Genomic DNA, 10,000 nt, shown 5'->3' with positions numbered 1-10,000 from the left:
GCTCGCCTCCCCTCTGGGGGAGTTTGTATACATTTATTCACAACCTGTAGCATGGTAAAGCCCATAGAAAAAGCCTTGGCAACCGTTGCTAATCACTCTGGCTTCAGTTCAGTACACGAATGAATCTTTCGCCTTTTACTAAAGATTTCCGTGGACAGGAGCAATTTCAATGAGTCTTAACAGACTTTTTTTCGGCTGTCGACAGTCTTCTGACATCGGCAGCTTGCATACTATTTATCATACAAAAACATGGCTCAAGAAGAATTATTTTCCGGTTTTTCTTAGCTTCCAATTATGTGACAAAGAAAATTTCATATAAGAATTTTCGTAGGTTTTTTCACAGAATATGTTATTTTCATTTTAGTTGATGTTTTTATTTCATGTTTTATTTTCTAATGTACTTATTGGGTGCTGAAAGAGCCATAAAAACCTCATAATCGAACAATTTACTAAAAAATTATTAATATTGAAAGATTTAAATTTCGAAATAACCTACCTACGGTTAATCTACACGCGTTTAGAAGCCGTAAAAAAATATTTTCGACTTTGTAATGGACCAAACAAAAAATATAGAAAAAATTATCGAAAAAAAAAATCTTTTAAAACTTACCTTACGTTAGTCCTTATGCGTTGCGAAGCTCAAAAAAAATATTTTCGACATTATAATAGAACAAACAAAGAAAATAGAAAAATTTTCCAAAAAAATAAAAAGTCGAAATTCGAAAAAAGAAGAAAAGTGGTCCTTTTCTAGGAGTTTTTTATTCCCAAAAAATGGGTTGATGTCCCCGTAACCCCTAAAAAAAGGGGGTCGAAATAACATTTTTTCATCATGCTTCAAATGGGCTGAAAAATTTTTTACGGGGTCTCTGGACCAAACAAAAACGATCTGTCGAGTCAGAATTCCGAAAATCGAAAATTCCCGAAATTTCTGTACTTAAAAGGCGGGGCGCCCACTATCGACAAAAGTGTGCCAAAACCCACAAACGTTGTGTTACGCGCGCTAAGATAAACACAAGCCTGATTGCTGAAAATGTATTCTATTTGAATAAGGTAAGTATCAACATCAAGGAAGCAATTCCTTTATTATAAACTCATACTCTGATATGCGCTAATATTGCTCGTGAATTGTTATTTAGTTTAAAAATATAATTTATATTACTTTTATTTTATTTTAATTCTATATAATAACTATTTTATATTTTTATTAAAAATTTTCTTGTTCAGTTTCTAAGCAACCACAGTTACGTTTATATGTTTAATTCTATTGTATTCTATATTTATCGATAATTTAATAAATGTTTTAAAAGACTATTCTGGTTTTCCACGCTCTCTTCAAAAATGTGAGTTCTTTTAATTCTTCCACTTAATTATTCATTTTAAAGTAAAACAACTAGTTATACATATTATTATATTATAATGTATGTGTATTAGATACTATTATTTTATAACATAAACATAGATGAGTTATTAAATTAAACGTCAAATATTTTATTACCTAAAATTAAGTTAATCGTAAAATCTGATGTAGTATGAGATATTCTTTAGAAACTAACTATAAATATTCTTGAAGTAAAACAAAACCATCTATAAATAGAACAATGAGAAATAGTAAAACAAACTAAACACAACATGTTTATTTTAACATTGTTTTTTATTTAGTTTAATCACTTAATAAACTTTACTTCTAATCATAGTATTTAATATAGAATATAGTTAACAATCTTTTAAACAAAGTCTTAAATAAAGTTACAGGGAGTAATTGTAATTAAAACACCAAAAAAAAAGGTTTTAATAAAAAAAATACTTACATCAAGTTAAAATTTTATAAGGATTAATTTTAAAATATCAAATTGATTGTAAATCAAGTGCAAATAGGTTTTTTAAACAAACCGAAGGGTTTATAAAGGCTTGTAAACGCTTTCAAACGCCTACGACCATACCACACTGAGCACACCCCATCTCGTCCGATCTGGGAAGTTAAGCAGTGTCGGGCGTGGTTAGTACTTAGATGGGTGACCGCTTGGGAATACCACGTGCCGTAGGCTTTTGCTTTTTGAATTCATCTTTTTTGTACTATTTTTCTTTCTGACCTATTTATACTTATTACTCGTTTATTTACATTTCTTTAACGCTTAAAAGAAAAGTAAATTCTAGTTATTAGCAAATAAAAACGTAAGCCAATCAGATAACGTTATTTGCTGTTTAAACCAATTAGAGCGCTAAAAAAGTGGTTTGACCAGTTTGAGATATCGAAAAAATAATGGCCCATCTTGTAGAGTACAATTTTCTGAGTTAAAATTAATACAATTAGTCTTTTATACTAAAACTTAAAAGTTTTTTTGTCCAAAAACAAATAAAAGCGTGGCTACTTGAAAAATCAAACGAAAATAAATTTTGCACTTTTGTATTGTGAGTCATAATAAGTTATTTACTGTTACCAACAGATACTAGCAAAAGCTTTTTAAAGTTTTGTATTAACTTAATGTATTTGTAATTACTTTTACTTAATAGAAACTATTGAATTACGTTTACTTAGTTTACTTTTGTATGTGTATTAAATATATAGCAATTTTGCTTGAACTTAAATAAAGATTATTAAACTATTAAAAGAAAACTATCAAAGTTTACTAACTCAAAAGCTAAATCTTAGTTATATTGTTATAAACATTTATGTTGTAATTTACTAATAACTAAATGAGTTTATTTCAAACAAAAAGAATTAAATAATGTTATGTTATGTCAAGCCTACTATATGAGGTATATAGGTATATAAGGTATACAAGCTTATGTTTGAAAGTTATAATAATTAAAATAAAAATAAATATTTAGTTGGTAAAATTTGTATTTAATATGCTTTGAAATTAGAGTTAGTATAGATGTTTTTTTTTAAATATAATAAATATAAGTATTTAGTTACTAATAATAAACTAAAATACCAATTTTGTAGTTATTACAAAAAAAAAAACTTATCTTACTTAAAGTTCACTGTAATTGAAACATTATACAAAAGCTTTATAATTATAAGCTTTGAATAATTCTATTTGAATAAATAATAGATTCATAACTATATTCATGTTTGCATATTTAAATTATAAAAAGTTAGTGTTTTGTGTATTGACTTTATGATTATTTTATTTTAGTAACTGTTAGTTTTATACTTTAATAAAAAGAAATATGGTTAACAAGTAAGTTAAAAATGAAAGAAGCATAAAAAAACACACTAATTAACTGCTTATTCAATAGTTTGATTATTTAATTATTTTTCTGTTATATAGTTTAATCGTATTGTATAAAAAATACAGAGGTTTAAAGTAAGTTTGAATAAAATAAAACAAAACATATAATATAAGCATTAGTTAAAATACATAGTTTTTTTTTCTAAAAAAATTTAATTCTTTAATAATAAGTAGTAATTTAAATAAAAAATAATACAAGTAAAGTTATACAATATATATACTATAGTTTGTCAAACTAGGCAAACACTACTAGGCAAAAAACAAACTAGGCAAAAAACCTACAAAGTAGGCCACCACTACAATCCTATGTTCCAACTGGAAATTCAATGAGATCGTTACTGTACTTGTGATGAACGTTGATAATCCCCAAGATTGTAAGTCGAAGGCCTTACCCAACCTAACCAGCGCACTGGTTTTCTTACAACTGAATTAATCAACATTTATTATTGAATATAATCATTATTGATAGATAGAGGAATGTTGACAATCAACAACAGATTGTAGGTCAAAGGCATTACTCGACCCAAGTACCCACAACCTAGATTGAACAACATTTATTAGATAGATTTGTTTAATGATAGATAGAGGAATATTGTCAATCCACAACAGATTGTAAGTCAAAGGCATTACTCGACCCAAGTACCCACAACCTAGATTGAACAACATTTGTTAGATAGATTAGTTAGATAGATAAATAGTACAGTATAATCTCAAAGAATTTGAAGCCCGAACATTGAACGATAGTGGTGTTTCGTGACGACTAGCGGGATTCGATCTTACAACCTTCTGCTTATGAGTCAGCTGATAAGACCACTGACCCACCGCGCCACGACAAAGATAAAGAAATATTTTGCTATATAAATAGGTTGATTTTTATAATTTTGTTATACAGTGTCAATTACAGTGAACTTCAAGTAAGATATACAACAGTATATATATTTCCGAGTCTGACTTTGAGTACTTTTTATATATTATTAACAAGATTTTTTAGGAGTAATATCTGTTTAGTTCTTTAATATATCTTTAAAATAATAATATTTTTTAAGGTGTTTAAAACTTTTAGAAGCTGTATGTAATGTCTTTTAGTTTAATAGTTCTTTTAAATTAGTAAAAAAAATAAACATGGTTGAGTTATCAAATTAAACAAAATAGAACGTCAAGTATTTAATTACTAAAATTAATTTAATTAAAAAAAAATCTCAGGTAATCTAAAATGTCAGGAATTATTTAAAAATAAATATAAATTTAAAACTTATTATATTGAAAAGATTGATGAATAATACTCTTGAATGTATGCAATGTTTGTATTTGTAATGCAATAACATAAATGGATAGATCAATGACAAATTGTAAACATATTGTATTATTTTATTTTACGATTTTATTTTATTTATTTAATAATTCAATAAACTTTACTTCTACTTTTCCTGGTCTTAGGTAATTTATAGATAACAATTATTTAAACAAACACTTTTGTACAGTTACAATACAGTTTTAGTACAGTTTGGGAGTAACTGTTGATTAAAAAAACAAAAAAAAGTTAATTCAGGTTAAAATTTTATAAGGAATAATTTTAAAATATCAAATTGATTGTAAATCAAGTGCAAATAGGTTTTTTAAATAAACCGAAGGGTTTATAAAGGCTTGTAAACGCCTTCAAACGCCTACGACCATACCACACTGAGTACACCCCATCTCGTCCGATCTGGGAAGTTAAGCAGTGTCGGGCGTGGTTAGTACTTAGATGGGTGACCGCTTGGGAATACCACGTGCCGTAGGCCTTTGCTTTTTGAATTCATCTTTTTTGTACTATTTTTCTTTCTGACCTATTTATACTTATTACTCGTTTATTTACATTTCTTTAACGCTTAAAAGAAAAGAAAATTCTAGTTATTAGCAAACAAAAACCTTAGCCAATCAGATAACGTTATTTGCTGTTTGCTTATTTGCTGTTTAAACCAATTAGAGCGCTAAAAAAGTGGTTTGACCAGTTTGAGATATCGAAAAAATAATGGCACCATCTTGTAGAGTACAATTTTCTGAGTTAAAATTAATACAACTAGTCTTTTATACTAAAACTTTAAAGTCTTTTTGTCCAAAAACAAATAAAAGCGTGGCTACTTGAAAAATCAAACGAAAATAAATTTTGCACTTTTGTATTGTGAGTCATAATAAGTTATTTACTGTTACCAACAGATACTAGCAAAAGCTTTTTAAAGTTTTGTATTAACTTAATGTATTTGTACTTAGTTTAAATTAATAGAGTTTATTTGGTTTACTTTATTATGTGTATTGAATGTGCTAGTATCTAAAAATAAATACAACTAAAACAAAACAAACAAGGAGAGTACTTGAATAGAACCAACACAATTTACAGACCAGTTGTGTACTAAATTTAAAGAAATTCTGAATAGTGAATATGCAATTATTATTATAAGTTCAAAGTTCACTTTAATTTAAATTAATGTATTTTGTAAATTGGTTTTATTTAATACGATAGTAGTGAATTACTTTATTTAATTTACTTTAGTATGTGTTGTATAACTTTATTTAAACCAGAAGCAAAACGGGATTATACTTTCAATAAACTACACAATTTACAGACCAGTTGTGTACTAAATAAAAAGCTATTGTGAATGGTGAATATGCAATTATTATTATAAGTTTATAAGTTCACAGTTTACAAAAGCTTTAGAATTTAGTTACTATTTTGTTCATATTTGCATATCTAATTTATGAAAAGTTAGTGTTATGTGTATTGGCTTTTTAATTTCTTTATTTGTAGAACTGTTAGTTTTATATTCTAAAGAAACATTTTTAAATAAATATGTTTAACAAGTAACTTAAAAATGGAAGAAATATATTGTATATATTGAACTATTTATATTTATTCTAGCTATTTGCTTAGTGTATTTATTAATGTGATTATTTTATTTTGTTGTTTGTCTTATAGTTTAATCGTATTGTGTTGAAATATATATATAACAAATACAGAGGTTTAAAGTAAGTTTAAATGAAAATAAAATAAGACATATAGTTGAAATATAAGTTTAAAAAAATAGTTTTTTTTTTTTTTTTTTTCTTTGTTTGTTTGATTGTTTGTTTATTATATAATCGCGACGTGTCATTTTATTACTTTTAAGCATACTAAATATAATAATAGGTATAGTTATAGGAAAAATTCAATTAGTTTCTAATGTAATAAAAAAGTTTATTTCCACAAATAAATAAATACCTGAAAAATCAAATGAAAAATAAATTTCGCACTCCTGTATTGTGAGTCATAATAGGTTATTTACTGTTACCAACAGATACTAGCGAAGGCTTTTTAAAGTTCTATGTTAATTCAATGTATTTGTACTTAGTTTTATTAAAATGACAGTATTGATGGTTACGTTTATTAAGTATGTTTATTTAACGTTATGTAACTCAAGTAAAACCAGAAGCAAATAAGGAGACTACTTTCAATAAACTACACAATTTACATACCAATTGTATACTAAACTTAAAGCTATTCTATTTTATTCTTGATAGTTATTTTAAAGTTATTAAATTATACAAATGTATTTTGTAAAGTAGTTTTATAAAGTTACTATAGTTTATTTAACTTACTATAGTATGTGTTATATAATTTTAATTAAACCAGAAGCAAAAAGGGAGACTACTTTAAATAAACTACACCATTTATTGTTATATATAACTCTAATAAAACCAGAAGCAAAAAGGGAGACTACTTTAAATGAACTACACAAATTAAAAATATATTATTATTTATAAATCAATCGTGTTGTGTTTCAAAATACATTTTTCAAATAATGTTTTACAAGTATTTATCAGTTATTTAGTTTTCTTTTTATAGTTTAGCCGTATTGTTTTATTTATTTGTTATTATTTTTATTTAATTGTTTGCTTATTATATTTATCGCCATGTGCTTAAAAAATAAAACAACTATAAAGGTTAAAAAAGTAAGTTTAAATAAAAATAAAATGAAACATACAAAATAAGCTTATGATTTTTTATTATTATTATTATTATTATTATTATTTTTATTTTATTGTTTGTTTATTATATCTATCGCCATGTGCTTAAAAAATAAAACAACTATAAAGGTTAAAAAAGTAAGTTTAAATAAAAATAAAATGAAACATACAAAATAAGCTTATGATTTTTTATTATTATTATTATTATTATTATTATTTTTATTTCATTGTTTGTTTATTATATCTATCGCGATGTGCTTAAAAAATAAAACAACTATAAAGGTTTAAAAAGTAAGTTTAAATAAAGATAAAATGAAACATATAAAATAAGCTTATGTTTGATTTTTTTATTTTACTTTTATTAAATTGTTTGCTTATTATATTTATCGCGATGTGCTTAAAAGAATAGAACAAATACAAAGGTTTAAATTGTAAGTTTTAAATAAAATAAAATGAAACATACAAAATAAGCTTATGATTTTTTATTATTATTATTATTATTATTATTATTATTTTTATTTCATTGTTTGTTTATTATATCTATCGCGATGTGCTTAAAAAATAAAACAACTATAAAGGTTTAAAAAGTAAGTTTAAATAAAGATAAAATGTAACATATAAAATAAGCTTATGTTTGATTTTTTTATTTTATTTTCATTTAATTGTTTGTTTATTATATTTATCGCAATCTGCTTAAAAAAATAAAACGAGTATTAAGGTTTGAAAAGTAAGTTTAAATAAAAATAAAATAAAAATATAAAATAAGCTTATGTTTTTTTTTTTTTTTTTTTATTATTATTATTTTTATTCAATTTTTTGTTTATTATATTTATCGCAATGTGCTTAAAACGATAAAACAAATATAAAGATTAAAAAGTACGCTTAAATAAAAAATAATACAAATAAAGTTTATTTATAATAAATATATATATATTTAAAACATTAAAAAAAGTAGTTTATACATATTTTTTTTTATTTATTTCTTTTAAACATATTAAATAAAGTATAAAAAAGTATTAAAACATTTAAACGTAGCATAAATAAGCTTAAAACATTAAAATAATCGAAAAGAAACAAAGAAATTGAAAAAAATCGGAAAAAATCGGCAAAAAAAGTTCAACAGCAACATTTGAGCATCATACACGTATGCATTACTTTACACTAGTGAGAGAGACGTGTTTGTGCGTTCGGTCGACTTGACGAGAAAGCGGGCTTAAAGCATTACTGTTTAGCACCCGAGGCGCGGCTATTGCAGCGGCGGCGAACGTGCTATGTAAACGCATTGGAGCAGCGTATGAAAAACTACAAGCGTCCAGCGGCGGTAGGCTTATAGCTTTGCGAAGTCGTCGAGACGAGTAGCCGACGCAGGCAGGCACGGCTCGAGGCGGGTAACTGCAGCAGACAGATGGCGTGTTGCTGCTGACGAGTTAACCGGCAGAAGGCAAACGGTTGGTCGGGAGAAAGAACAGTCAGTTGTATAGCTGCATGCTGCAGTCGACGCGGGCTGGCGCTTTAAACAGCAAAAGGCCGGCGCCGACTTTCAGTAACGTTCGCAAGGCTTTTAAGCCGAGTGATAGAAAAGGTCTGTATTTATACAGTAAAAACGCTCAGTCGAGCAACGGGTTTAAACGCCCTCGGATAGTTATCTGGTTGATCCTGCCAGTAGTCATATGCTTGTCTCAAAGATTAAGCCATGCAAGTGTAAGTACGAGCTCACGTACAGTGAAACTGCGAATGGCTCATTAAATCAGTTATGGTTCATTTGATTGTACGCTTTTACATGGATAACTGTGGCAATTCTAGAGCTAATACATGCGTAAAGCGCCGAACTGACGTGAGGCGCGCATTTATCAGACCAAAACTAACCGGCTTTCGGGTCGTTACAATGGTGACTCTGGATAAGCTTGCGGATCGCACGGCCTAGTGCTGGCGACATCTCATTAAAGCAACTGCCCTATCAACTATCGTCGGTACGGTATCGGCCTACCGAGGTTGTAACGGGTGACGGAGAATCAGGGTTCGATTCCGGAGAGGGAGCCTGAGAAACGGCTACCACATCCAAGGAAGGCAGCAGGCGCGCAAATTACCCATTCCCGGCTCGGGGAGGTAGTGACGAAAAATAACAATGCAGACCTCGTACGAGGTCCTGCAATTGGAATGAGTACACTTTAAACTTTTTAACGAGTATCCATTGGAGGGCAAGTCTGGTGCCAGCAGCCGCGGTAATTCCAGCTCCAAAAGTGTATATTTAAGTTGTTGCGGTTGAAAAGCTCGTAGTTGGATATAGGGACGGCGAGGTTGGTCGGTCGAAAGGCTAGCACTGGCCTTGTTGTTCTTGTTGGTCGGTGCCTTCGCGGTGCTCTTAACTGAGTGTTGCGGTGGTCCGGCAAGTTTACCTTGAAAAAATTAGAGTGTTCAAAGCAGGCTTTACGCTTGTATAATGTTGCATGGAATAATGGAATAGGACCTCGGTTCTATTTTGTTGGTTTTCGGAGCACGAGGTAATGATTAATAGGAACGGACGGGGGCATCCGTACTGTGCCGTTAGAGGTGAAATTCTTGGATCGGCGCAAGACGAACGACTGCGAAAGCATTTGCCAAGAATGTTTTCTTTAATCAAGAGCGAAAGTCAGAGGTTCGAAGACGATCAGATACCGTCCTAGTTCTGACCTTAAACGATGCCGACTAGCGATCGGGCAGTGTCGAACTTAAGAACTGTCCGGCAGCTTCCGGGAAACCAAAGTCTTTGGGTTCCGGGGGAAGTATGGTTGCAAAGCTGAAAC

The 10,000-nt window shown here is 28.6% G+C and overlaps 5 non-coding genes across 5 annotated transcripts in view; all 5 read left to right on the top strand.

Annotated features, from left to right (window-relative positions):
- The window catches only part of LOC145847134 (U2 spliceosomal RNA), a 196-nt gene extending 185 nt beyond the window's left edge, over positions 1–11 (top strand). The window contains exon 1 of the small nuclear RNA XR_014371080.1: positions 1–11. This exon is cut by the window's left edge and continues 185 nt beyond it. This is a non-coding gene — a small nuclear RNA (U2 spliceosomal RNA).
- An 81-nt stretch (positions 12–92) lies between these two features.
- LOC145847138 (U5 spliceosomal RNA) lies at positions 93–207 on the top strand. Its single transcript, XR_014371083.1, has one exon. It is a non-coding gene; the product is annotated as a U5 spliceosomal RNA (small nuclear RNA).
- Positions 208–1,926: 1,719 nt separating this feature from the next.
- Positions 1,927–2,045, top strand: LOC145847148 (5S ribosomal RNA). Its single transcript, XR_014371093.1, has one exon. It is a non-coding gene; the product is annotated as a 5S ribosomal RNA (ribosomal RNA).
- A 2,853-nt stretch (positions 2,046–4,898) lies between these two features.
- Positions 4,899–5,017, top strand: LOC145847129 (5S ribosomal RNA). The gene has a single exon (XR_014371075.1). It is a non-coding gene; the product is annotated as a 5S ribosomal RNA (ribosomal RNA).
- Positions 5,018–8,860: 3,843 nt separating this feature from the next.
- Positions 8,861–10,000, top strand: part of LOC145847143 (small subunit ribosomal RNA) — a 1,806-nt gene continuing 666 nt past the window's right edge. Inside the window, exon 1 of the ribosomal RNA XR_014371088.1 lies at positions 8,861–10,000. This exon is cut by the window's right edge and continues 666 nt beyond it. This is a non-coding gene — a ribosomal RNA (small subunit ribosomal RNA).

This window comes from Thalia democratica, unplaced genomic scaffold, assembly GCF_965202585.1.
Source record: "Thalia democratica unplaced genomic scaffold, ktThaDemo2.hap1.1 HAP1_SCAFFOLD_828, whole genome shotgun sequence".
Lineage (NCBI taxonomy): Eukaryota > Metazoa > Chordata > Thaliacea > Salpida > Salpidae > Thalia > Thalia democratica.
This window is presented reverse-complemented; position numbering and strand designations above follow the sequence as displayed.